Genomic DNA, 12678 nt, shown 5'->3' on the forward strand with positions numbered 1-12678 from the left:
GCAGCCTTGCTCTGTGTGAGCCACGTGTGAGGACCGTGCTAAGAGGGAACCCAGCCACTCCCCTAGAAGCCGTTTGTCAATAAACCATTCCTAAGACCTGTGTGTCCCCGGGGCCCGAGAGAGGTTTCTGGACAGGCAGGCAGGGGTGTGTGGAAACACGGTGAGGCTGGTCTGAGTCTTCCCATCTCCCACGGGCTCCTTCCTGCCTCTTGTTACAGAAGAAGCAGGAGAGGAAAGGGCTGGATGACAGGGAAGACCCCAGGGAGTTTGCCAGGTCCCGAGTCTGCAAAGATGGTGCTGTAGCCCTGGACGTGCCTAGGAGGGAGCCCACAGCCTGGGAAGCCTGAGACCCGCCGGGAAGCTGAAGATGGGAGCCTGAAGATGCAGGCTTGTGAACCAGGCACAGGGCACCCAGTCCCACCGCCCCTGAGGTCGCCACCCTCAGGACCATGGCCTGGTCGTCGCCCAAAGCCACGTCATTCACTGGGACCTTGTGGCAGAACTGGGACCTGGAGACATGGCGCCTCCAGCCATTTCCTTCCCAAAGAACAGGGCCGGTCCGGAAACTTCCACCCAAAAGAGACAAGGGTCCCTCTGCTGCGGGTCCTGCTGCCCCGTCCAGAGGGAGTGAGTGAGGTGGTGGTGGTCCTGCCGCAGGCCGCACCCGGTCCTCTGGTGGGCCCAGCTGCTCTGCTATGGGGGAAGGAGGAGAGGAGAAAGCAGGGAGATGTCCCCGATTCGGTGGGCTAGGGGACACCCCAACCCCCAGTGAGACCTCCACCCGGCCAGCGTCCAGGCTCTCGACACCACTGCGAGAAGGAATCAGGGGCGAGTCGGCAAATAGTGAAAGGCAGAGAGTTCCTGCGAAGGCCGAAGCTCCCACTGGAGAAAGGGAGTGTGGCGCCCTCTAGAGTCCGTCCCACGCAGGGGCGCTGGGGCCGGAGGAGAATCCACAGGATTCCTGGAAAAGGTGGAGATGTCTCCGAGCTGCAGGGCCGCCCATTTTTGCACAGATCTGGGTGTTCTGGAGCCGTAGTGCGCGGTGGGGGTGTGATGCGTATGCTAATGAGCGCATCGTGAGGCCGCAGGAGACACCTGGGCACACCCAGAGCCCTGTGGGGTCCAGGCGGTCTCAGCCAGCGCGGCCACACCCTGGTGTGTGGGGTCCTGTCAGCCCCGGGCTCCTGCAGGGTTTCCTCTTCCTAGACATGAGAAGGGGCTGCCTGGAATGTCCACTCCCCTCCAACCACCCTGTATTATTCCCGTCTCATGGTGCGTGGGCTTCTCCCTGGGGATGCCGGTGAGGCCACATTTTCCTGGACGAGCGTCTGGTGGAGGGAGAGAAAGAAGAATCTCCCCCACCCCGAGGCTGCCCCTTCACACACACACCCTCCTCCCCGCCATAAAGCCCCTCCCACCCAGGCAAAGAGCTGACTCTTTCTGGAGCCCCGGGCTCCTCTTCCCTGCTGTGGATTGGGGACAGGAGCCCCGTGGCACACGCCTGAGAGCCAGTCCTGTGTGTCTTCCAGAGGCCCCGATGGGGCTGCCAGATGCTGCCAGGCAAAGGACTGCTGAGCACACAGGGGAGCTGAGGGGGTGGGGCCAACCAGCTCCCCTCACAGGCGTTCTGCTTGAGGGCCTGGCCATGCCTGGGTGTCACATGCCAGCCGCAGAAGCAGCAGCAGGGGGTGGGGCCCCAGGAAGGAGAGGGGCTTCTCCTCGGCTGGCAGCACCCAGCCCCTGGGTGCCGGAGGTGTGTTTGTTCCCCCAGGAGTGCCTGCAGCCTCTGCACAGATCCCTCCAGGAGGGAGGTCCCGGTGCTCAGGCAGGAGCTGTCAGTACCTGAACCTGGGAGGAGCAGACACAGCCACCTCTCCGTGAAGTAACCAGGAGGCTGTTAGAGTTACTCCAGCTTAGAATTTCTGAAAATCTCGAAATTCTCAACAAAATCCACAAGGCTTGAAGCAAGGGCCACTGCATTTGACAGAAATGAGCACAATTTTCATATAAGATGTTGGAGTATCCAGGTAATAATGCAGAAGAAGTTTTGAAATTCATTTTTCTTATAGTTGAAGATACACTGTTAGAATTCACAAACAGACGTTGTAAGTTGTGTATAATCGTGAATTCACCTTCAGTCTCTCCTATGAGCTCCACAAGTACAGGAAACGTCAGGGCAAACATAATCAGGATAGATTTGCCTCTAAAACCACACTCAAACTTATGATCCAAAAAGTGATCTGTCTGAAGCGCAAACATTTGTGGGAATAGCTGCTCATCTGCTCTAGATGTGCTAAAATCTGCGACTCCAGGTGGCTCAGCAGAGCAGCTTCCCAGCTCGCCACAGCCTATGAGACACTCCCAACATCTCCGGAATGTTCCCTCAGCAGAAAGAGCCTTCTCCACATTAAAAATTGCCAAAATGCAGGGTGCGGTGGCTCACACCTATACTCCCAGCACTTTGGGAGGGCAAGGTGGGCAGGTCACGAGGTCAAGAGATCGGGACCATCCTGGCCAACATGGTGAAACTCCATCTCTACTTAAAAAAAAAAAAAAAAAAAAAAATTAGCTGAGCATGGTGGCGCATGCCTGTAGTCCCTGCTACTCGGGAGGCTGAGGCAGAAGAATTGCTGGAAACCGGAAGGCATAGGTTGCAGGGAGCTGAGATCACACCACTGCACTCTAGCCTGGGCAACAAGAGCAAAACTCCTGAAAACAAAAAACAAAAAACAAACAAACAAAACAAAAAACGAACAAACACACACAAAAAAACAAAAAACCTGCCAAAATGACTTGGAATCGTGCATCTGCCATGGACGACCTACATGGCTTTCAAGTAGATGAAAAGCAAGTTGCTAAAAACAGGTTTCGCCGCCCTGCGGAAGGATGCGCAGAAAAGGGAGCCGGGACAGCGCAGGTTCAGCTGCGGCTCCTGGCCACTGTCTCCCGCCCTGTGGGGTCCCACGTAGCAGGGGCTGAGGGCGCGGCCTTCTGTTCCAGGGCCCTAAGGACCCCCGTCCTCCTCTGAACACGGCCCGCATTTTCCCCTGGGCCTGGGACTGCGGCGCGAGGCAGCCTGGCCGGGGGCTCTGGTCCCCCAGGGCGCCCGGGATCCCACACCCGACCCGGGAACTGGTCAGGTACAGGCGCCTGGCGAACTGCAGCTCGGGGGTGGCCAGGTCCCGGCCGTGGCGGCGGGTGGCCGGGTCCAGGTCTGGCCGCAGCTGGTAGCCCAGGATGGGCGCCAGGTCGTGCTGCAGCGGCGCCAGCTGCGGGTCAAACTCCGCGCCCCGCCCCGCGGCCTCGCCATGCGGGAGGCAGGTGCTCGCCCACCGCGCCCCAGCGCCGCCACCTCCGGCCGCAGCCCCGCGGCCCCCAGCGCGCCCAGCCGCGCCCACAGAGTGAGGTTCAAGGTCGCACAGAGCGCCAGGTCCAGCGCGTTCTAGGCGCGCTCCCTGCGCTCCAGGCGCGGCTCCAGCGGCTCCGGGCGAAGTCCGCGCCTGTGGGCGGGGAAGGCCACCAGGTCATCCAGGCCCCAGCACAGCGCGGCGCAGCAGCCCCGGGGACTCGTCCGGGTGCTGGGCGATGGCACCAGGGGGAAGCGCGGGGCCACCGCTTGCACCTCCACAAGGCGGCGGCGCGTTGTGGTCGAAGCCCGGGTCCGAGGCCATGAGGTTGCGGCCACAGTGGCTGTCGGGCCGCCGGGGGTCGTAGAAGGCGCGGGTGTGGGCCAGGAAGTGTCGCAGGCTCTGGGCCTGGACAAAGGGCGAGGCCGTCTTGTAGAAGGTGGACTCCAGGCCCCGGGCTGGGTCCCTCAGGATGGTGAAGGAGAAGATGTGGCAGGTCAGGATGTGTCGCTTGTGGGCGGGGAAGGGCCTGTGTGCCCACGAGGGCGGCTGGCTCTGGGGACGCTCCAATGGCTGCAAGGGCAGGAGTCGCCTTGAGCCCGACCCAGGCAGAGGTTCCATCGCCCTGGGCCTCTGGAGCTCTGGCCTGTCCATCCAGAGGCCCCGGAGGAGGTGAGCCCCACCCTTCTGTCTGCACTCAGAGTCCCCCACGGACCACTTCCCAGAACCTCCAGGACAGGAATGGCCACCCCAGCGCTCTGCCGGCAGCCACCTCCCCTCCCTGCTCAGGGCACCAGGTTCTCCAGGAGAGAAGCGCAGGGCTCTCATTCTTGGAAGACGGAATGCTTTTCCACACCTGTGGGGTCTCCTGGGGTTCTGTGTGCAGGTGGCATCCATCTAGAGTGTGGGCCATGACCTTCTCCTCCCACACCCCAGTCTCAGGGCCCAGGACTCACCTCAGTGGGCTGGAACCTCAGGTGCCGGCAAGTGATATCGAAATGAGGGCTCCTGCCCCTGGAGAAGCCCTCCACCACGCTGGCCTAGAAGCAGACCGGGTAGAAGAAATGGGCGGCTTGCTGGGAAGGCAGAGCAAAGGTGAGGCGGTGCTTCCACCTGAAGCGGAACAGAATGTTCACAATGGTGCTGCTGATGCTCTTGTGGACCTTCAGGAAGAACAGGTGGGTCCAGGGCTTGCAGCTGCCTGCCTGGGAGAACACCAGGGTGCTGGGCTGGCCTGGAGCTGGGGCTGCCACCCCAGCGGGGTGAGGGCTCAGGACCTGGCCCTGCAGTGACATGGCATCTGCCCTGGACCCCTGGGCTTCTCTTTGCCACCCCAGTGGCTGTGCCTGGGCACTGCCTGGTGGAGTCATTGGTAGCTGGCCCAGAGCCTGGCCCTGGGTCGCTTCCGACCAAGCTGTGCCTGGAAGGTAGCTCTGCGGAGATGCACTGAGTCCTGCTCCCACGAGGCTGCTTCCATGCCAGGGCTGCCCCTGTGGAATGGGCTGGGCATCCGGGGTCCACTCGAGGTTCCACCTGTCTCCGTCCATGGTGGGGTCAGTGTGCTGTGGCTAGGAGGTGGCTGACCACAGGTTCCCCGTGGCACTGGTCGGGTGCCCCTGCACAGCATGCAGGAGGTTCCTGAGGAGCCCAGAGGTGTGGGGCGGAGCCTCCGGGCCGCTGCTCAGAAGCCAGCCACCCTACAGTTCTGTGCCCAGCCCCGCCCATGAGCTGCTCTGCATGAGGGATGGGGGCTGGGGGAGCTGTAGCAGGCTGTGTGTTTGCTGGGGGGTGCGGCACATGGTGTCCTCTTGGGAACTGGCCAAGAGCAGTGACACGTCCTCCTCTCAGAGTACCCCCCGTGACCCTGGCTGCCCACCTCTCTCCTCTCTGTTCTCCTAGACCAGTCCCTTGTGTGGACCTCCCCACTCCCTGTAGCCACAAACACGGTAAATATGCACAACATACCAAGTACAAAATAATACAGAGTTGAGGCCAAACATGCCAATCACAACAAGAAACGTGAATGTCCATAGCTCACCTACTGAAAGGTTCACATTGGCAGAGGCTCACAAAGCAAAGCCCAGCTGTATTCACTCATAGAAGACACGTTAAATAGGATAAAAATAATGGGACTGGCAAAAGGAAATAATAAAGTGGGAGCTGTGATCCTGACATACGAGTAGGTAAAACTGAGGTCCAAACATATTTAGTGAGACAAGAGGTCTCCTTGCTAATGTTGAAGTCAACCAGTGATCGTGAAGACTCCACAGTTATGAACATCTGTGCATCAGGGAGCTCAGCAGGCACCATCCTGGACCACAAACTCCAGAAGATTCCTGAAGAAGTAGAGCCAGCCTGACCGAAGGGCTTGCACAGTTCTCAGAGGAAAATTAAAAGCTTGGCATATTTGCCCCAATAGAATAAAATAAAATAAATCAAATATCCACTTCAAGAGGTAGAAAAGAATAGCATGATAAAATTAATGGAAGCAGAGTTTTAAAAGATGAAAACAAAAATTAATAAATTAAAAAACAAGGAAGTAATCAAATGCTGGTTCTTTAACAAATTAAACAAAACAGATAAAATATAAAATTATAGGCTAATTTCTTCAGTGAATACTAATACAAAAATGAGAATTAAAGTATTAGCAAATATAATTCAAAAACATGTAAAATCGTAATGGCCCAATACAAGTGGAATATCAAGAATGCAAGGGTGGTTTGATTGTAGGACATTTTTCTAATAATTCACCTGTCAGCAGCTCCAGGAATAAAATCATGTGAGTATTTCCATTGATACTTAAAAAGAAACTACAACATCCATTCCTTGTTCAAAATAAGTTAACAAATTGGAATTGATGGATCATTTCTTACACACACACGCAGACACACACCCCCCCCCAACCAAGAATCTCACTTAATGGAAAAAGACTATAGTTGCTCCTGGTAAATCAGAAAGGAAGTGAGACCTCCCGCTATGTCCATATCTACAGCGGGAAGCACTGGAGCTATTAGCTGACACCATCAGACAGGAGAAAACAGAGGCATAAAACAGGAAAGAAGAAATCAGCCTCTATTTGCAGATGATATGGCAGATAGGATGGTAATACTGGAGAAAACACAAACACTAAGACAACTCAGCACATAACAGAATATAAGATTAATATATACATTATATAGAATATACAAGTACTAGTCAAGCACAGCAGGCTTCATCTGTCATCAATACACAGAAAAATAACAGTAACAACCAAACTGTAAAATTCTTAGACATAAACTTAATAAGAAATGTGCAAAGCCTGTGCGATAAAACCCTAAATGCATTTCTAAAAGACACAATAATAAACCCGAGAACATGGAAAGACACTCATATCTCAACATGCTGAAGATGTCACTTCTTCCAAGTTCATAGATAAATGTTACGTGGTCTCAGTAAAAAGTCATAGTGTTTCATGCTAGACACTGGGTTTTAAGACTCGTATGAAAAATAATAAACAAGAATAGGTAAGAAAACCCTAGAGAAGACAGGCAACGGGGGCGTTAGCCGTGGCTCAGATCATCCAGCACAGCTGAAGTGTCGGGAGGGTGTGTGGGGCTCCCTGCCGTCCTCACGCTTTGATCCTGCTCCTGCGACATCATTTGCATTCACCGGGGCTCCGGCTGTGAAGAGCAGGGTGAGGGATGAACACACACAGAGCCTGTGATGAGTCACAGATGGAGAGCCCGCTCCCAGTGAATAGATGTGGCCTCAGGTGACAAACCTTCCTCCCAACCTCCTGCCGCCCCGGTGGCCCACGGCCCTCCAGTGCGTGGGGTTCCTGACAAAATCGCCACACCCAGGGCATCTGTCAGGCGCTCTGGGCCTTACCAGGCACCCAGGGACTGCCAGCTGTGTCCACGCTCCTGCCCCAGCTCCTTCTTCCTGGAGGCTGAACTTGGCCCGGACCCTCCCTGAACCCTCCACAATCCCAAGCCCAGGCCCTGGCCTGGGGCTTCCCTGGGGCCAGGTAGCCGAGGAGCTACTGGGAGCAGGGCCTGGGGCTGATGTGGGGAAGGGACGGGCCACCTACCTCCAGCTAATGACGGTCCCCACCAGCTGCAGAGTCAGGTAGAGGAGGCTGAGGACAGACAGGAGAGCCCCACTTGCCCCCGGGGGCTCTGGAGCCTCTGCCACAGCCTTCAAGGGGAGGAAACCAAATCCCTGGAGGCCCCGAGTTTGGCTTCAGCTGTCCAGGCCCCAACCAGCACTGGGGACCAGGCCCCAACCAGCACTGGGGACCTCTTTCCTGCTGATCACAGAGGCTGCAGGGCCCTGGAAGCCCAGGACTTGCATTGGGGCCTCAGCTGTTGTGCTGCTGCCCCAGGCCATGTACACAGCCCCACAATACTGTGGGGATCACCCTTGCCTTGCCCAGGTGGTCTGCCAGGCATTCAGCTCCCTGCAGGAAGGGCCTTGGCACCTGAAGGTGGATGTTGGTGGGCTGAGGAGAAGGGCTGGGCAGCACCTTGCCCAGTGCTACCGCCTCCTGCCATGAGGCTTGGCACAGTGAGAACCACCCAGCCTGAGCCGCAGGGTGAACGTGGCAGGTGGCCTAACCAGCCCCCCGGAGTGCAGGAGTCCCCTCCCTTGGTCCCGGCCCCTCCTACCCTGGGGAGGTCCCACCCTCCCTGTCTCCCTGGCTGCTGGACAGGAGCTGCTTCTGCCTGTGGGCCACGGCCTGGGGTCACCTGCCCTCCATGCAGGCTGCACACAGCTGTTTCCCTGGGACCCGGAGGTCAGGTCTGTGACTCAGCACTGGCTGCAACTCAGAGGCCTGGTGACCTTGCCATGTCCCTTAAGGAAGGGGTACTCGGTCCACAGTGGTTCCTCTTAGCCTCGGCTTCCTCAAACAGGAAGGGGAGTCCAAGGAGGGCCTGCGCTACGTGTGTGGGGAGCTGGGGTCTGGGCCCAAGCGCTGGGGAGATGCCCCAGCTCCTTCCTCCTCTGAAAGCTGATTAGCTGGGGATAGACCCTGGGATCTGCACCCAAGTGGGGTGGCCTCCCCCACCATCGTCACCTCCCCACTTTACTCTGCCGTCACCACGGTCACCTCCCCACTGCACTCCCACCTGCCATTGCATGTCACCACTCCACTGCCTCCTTGCCATGGCTGGGGGTGTCCCGTGGGATCCCTGAACTCTACAGATCCCAACTGAGCTCAGTCTCCACACCCCCACCCCAGTTACCACCAGCCAGAGTCCCTCTTATGTCCTCAGGCTCAGGACTGCCACCCATGCGGCCAGGCCAGACCTGTGGGGGTCACAATGGCCCACCCTCCCCTGAAATCTCACCACTCCTGGGGTCCTGGGGTCCTCCCTTCTCTAGTTCCCTCTGGTGGCCCAAGCCCAGGCTACCCCCCTCTCTCCCACATTCCTGCACGTCCTCCTAACTGGCTGCCCCTCCACTCTTGTCCCTCCTGTCCAGCCCCCTCTAAGTCACACCCAAATCTCACTGTGACCCTTTTCCTCGAGACCCTCTCTGGCTCCCCGAAACCCAAGGACTGAAGTCCAGGCTTTCAGACAGGGTCTGCAGGGTGACTGCCGGGGGACCTCAGTACATCTCTGAGTGTCCACTTATGGCTGAAATGACCTGGGTTCCATGAGGTGTCGCCAGTGAGCCCACTCAGCTGCTGCCTCAGCCGGGCAGGTTGATGGGAAGTTGCCCACTCAGAGAAGTTGGACCCAGCCTGGCTACCGAGCCTCGTATCTGCCTCACCTGGGCAGACCGTCCCTCCCATCAGGGCCCACACCTGCCCTGTGTTGGTGTCTTTAAGTGTAACCTTCTTTACGGCTTTTGGAGACACTGTGATCTAGCTAAAGGAGTGAATCCCAAATGGTGGAAGTGTGCAAGAGAGAGATTTGGAAAGCAATGCTTCCTAGACCTGGGCTGGCCTCCAGGAGGGCTGAGTGCCCAGGATTCATATGGAATGTCACAGCTCGGGAGATCAGCAGCACGGACTTTGGGGTGGAAAAACAGGCAGAGGGGTCAGGCGTGTGCCCGTCTGGGCAAATATTGGCTTGTGGACTTGCTTTCCTGGGCTGGGAGCCCATGAGGCACACATGGCCCTGACAGAGGCCCTGGGGGAAGGTCCTGCTACTCCTGGGGGATCCCCACCAGCGTGGGCTGCAGGATGGGGACCCTGTTCAGCACCCGCTGGGGGTGGATAGACAGGGCATCCTGGTCTCCAGGCAACAGCTGAGGGAGGAGGGGAGCCTGCTTGGAGGAGGGGGCTGGCATTAACCCTGACCTGGCCACCGCGCAGGAGGGGCAGGACTCAGGGGCCAGGGATGGGGCCTGCCCTGTGCTGAAGCCCCAGATACAGCACCTCAGCTTTCTCTGCCCCACCCCACCCTCAGCTCCCCAGGATGGGTCTCACCTGACCACTGTGAGGCAGGAAGTGAGGCTCTGAGACGCAGAGGGTCTTGCTCCGGGTCACTCAGCAGTCAAATCAGCCGGTGCTGAGGGTTCTAGCAGGGGCTGTTTCCCCACTGTCGGCCCTCAGGACACCATCTTCCCTGTTCCTTGCATGCCTTGGTCCCAGACCTCCAGCAGCCTGTCCAGTGCAGTGAGTGGGCAGGAGGGGCTGGCCTGTGCTCATCCGGGTGCCCAGGCTGCAGCTCCCTGGGTGTCTGAGGTTTGCTCAGTGACTGCTGTGTCCACTCAGGCCACTCCAGCAGGTCCCATCCAGCCAGGGAGCAGAGTCTTCCCGCCACAGGGGAAGTGGGGGCCCTTCTGTGAGGTTCGGACAGACCCAGACCCCACCCCACCTCCCTCCACAAGCCCTTGACCATGCCTCTCTGACGCCCTCTCCCAGCCCTCCCATCCTGACCCTTCACCCCTCCCCACTCCCTCCCACTGTGCCCCAACCCCGGCCCTCTAGCTCACCCCTCCCTCCCTGGCACCCTCCAGGAACTCTCTGGTGACCCCAAACAAGCCCCTCCCCAGCCCAGCCCCCCAATTCCTCCTCTTCAGATCCTCTCCATGTAGACCCTGTTTCTGCGGAGTTTTCCCATCAGCTGGGTCTGCCAAGGACTGTGACGCTGGGGCCTGTGTGGGGCTGTGGCAACTTCTATGAGAAACACCGAGCTGCCCCAGGCGGCTCTGCCATCGGGCGCTCCTGCCGGACACAGGCACGGGGCTCCTGCTGCTCCCAGGCCTCGATGTCATCAGTCACGTGGGTGCCCCACGTTCCCGTGGGTGTGTACAGGCTTCTCACCGCAGCTTCAGTCTGCAGCTCCCTCGTAACACGCGGTACGGAGCATCTTTCCTGTGCTTTCTGCTATCGGTGTATTTTCTTTGATGAGATCTGTTTAGATTTTTTACCTCCTTTTTAATTGAGCTCTTTGTTTTCTTATTGCTGAATTTTAAGCATTCTTCCTATATTTGGATGCCAGTCCTTTGTCCAGTGTGTATTTTGCAAAGATTTTCCTCCACGTCTGTGGCTTTCCTTACATTCCCTTTGCAGAGCAAACCATTTTACATTTTATACAGTCCATCTTACTGATTTTCTCTTTTATGGATCATGCTTTTGGTGTTTTATCTAAATAATTCAGAGCCTGACTGAAGATCACCCAGATTTTTTCCAATGTTTTCTTCCAATGGTTTTGTAGTTTTGCATTTTACGTTTAGGTCTGGGATTCCTCTTGGGTTAATCTCTGTGGAAGGCAGGAGGTCTGTGACCACATCCTTCTGGTTCTTTGTGTGTGCCTGCTTCTGCCTGTGGGCATCCGTTTGTTGAAGCACCTTCTGCTGGAAAGACTCCCCATCTCCACTCACTTGCCTTTGCTCCTTTGGACCAGTTGGCGCTATTCATGTGGGTCTCCTCTGGACTCTCTATTACTCTGTTTCGTGCACTGATACGACCAGTCTTATGAATCGCACTTTGTCCTAACTATGGAAGCCTCATAGTAAGTCTGGAAGTCAGGTCATGTGAGTCCTCCAACTTTGCTCCTCAGTATTGTGTGCCAGCTGAGGGATCACAGCGTTCTTAATTTGAGAGGAGAGCTTCATTTCTTACAAAGGATTGTAGCCTGCAGCCTGGCCATCGCAGGCTGGGAAGCATAGCCTCTGGCAGAAACTGGAAAAAGGCGCTTCAACAGTGGGAAGGGGGAGAGGAATCTACGCTGAACAGGTTGTCTACGTACACATATTGAACAGATTTTAGGAGAAGCTATGAATATTCAGGAAGCGGGAAGCACACGCACACATAGTAAGCACACATGCCTGCTACATGCATGTTCCCTTTGGGGCAGAGACTTCCATTTCAGTGCATTAACAGTAGGCCCCAGCCAGGTGCGGTGGCTCACGCCTATAATCCCAGCACTTTGGGAGGCTGAGGCGGGTGGATCACCTGAGGTCAGGAGTTCAAGACCAGCATGGCCAACATGATGAAACCCCATCTCTACTAAAAATACAAAAATTAGCCAAGTGTGGTGGCGCACACCTGTAATCCCAGCTACTTGGGAGGCTGAGGCAGGAGAATCACTTGAACCCAGGAGGCGGAGGTTGCAGTGAGCCAAGATTGTGCCATTGCACTCCAGCCTGGGCATCAGGAGCGAAACTCCATCTCAAAAAAAAAAAAAGAAAAGAAAAAAGAAAAGTAGGCCCTATATGTCAAGGGGTGACACAGAGGACAGAGGAAACGCGACCAGACCAGTCCATGGTCTGTGGTCTCTTACTGGGAAGAGATGCTAGTTGGTTGTGGTACTGAACCAGAAACAGGGATCAGGGGTCTGGCAAGTCTTTCAAAAGGGCTGGTTTCTGTTCACCAATTAGGAAAGAACGTTCAGTGGCAGTTGGTGAGGAAGGGGGTATAACAAGGTGTGTCTGGCCTCCTGTCCCATCGTGGCCGGAAAGTCAGCTTTCAAGGTTTCTCTTGGGTCCTCTTGGCCAAGAAGGGGTTTGTTCAGTCAGTTGGGGGCCTTAAAACATTATTTTATTTCTCATATGTAGGCTATTCTATGTCTTTCCCCTCTCCATATAAACTTTAGAATCAGTTTGTCAATATCTGATTAGCTTGCTGGGATTTTGATTGGGAATGAATTGAATCTTTAGCACCAGCTAGGAAAAACTGACACCTTAACAACACTGAATCTTCCCACCCATAAGCACAGAATCCCCTCCATTCATTTAGATGTGCTTTGATTCTTTGCAGAAATGTTGTAGTTTTCTACATACAGATCCTCTGTATATTTTGTTTGATTTATACCTACTTATTTCTGTTTCTTTTTTAATGCTATTGTAAATGGCATTTTTATTTAAAATTTCAATTATTTGTTGCAGGTTTATAGGA

At 56.0% G+C, this 12678-nt stretch overlaps 1 long non-coding RNA gene across 1 annotated transcript; it reads right to left on the reverse strand.

The window, feature by feature from the left end:
• Positions 1-6806: 6806 nt before the first annotated feature.
• LOC139357022 (uncharacterized) lies at positions 6807-8565 on the reverse strand. The gene is made up of 3 exons (XR_011609629.1): positions 8456-8565; positions 7417-7523; positions 6807-7006 (listed from the first exon to the last, which is right to left on the reverse strand). It is a non-coding gene; the product is annotated as an uncharacterized lncRNA (long non-coding RNA).
• Between the last annotated feature and the right edge of the window lie 4113 nt (positions 8566-12678).

This window comes from Macaca nemestrina, chromosome 11, assembly GCF_043159975.1.
Source record: "Macaca nemestrina isolate mMacNem1 chromosome 11, mMacNem.hap1, whole genome shotgun sequence".
NCBI classification, from domain to species: Eukaryota; Metazoa; Chordata; class Mammalia; order Primates; family Cercopithecidae; genus Macaca; species Macaca nemestrina.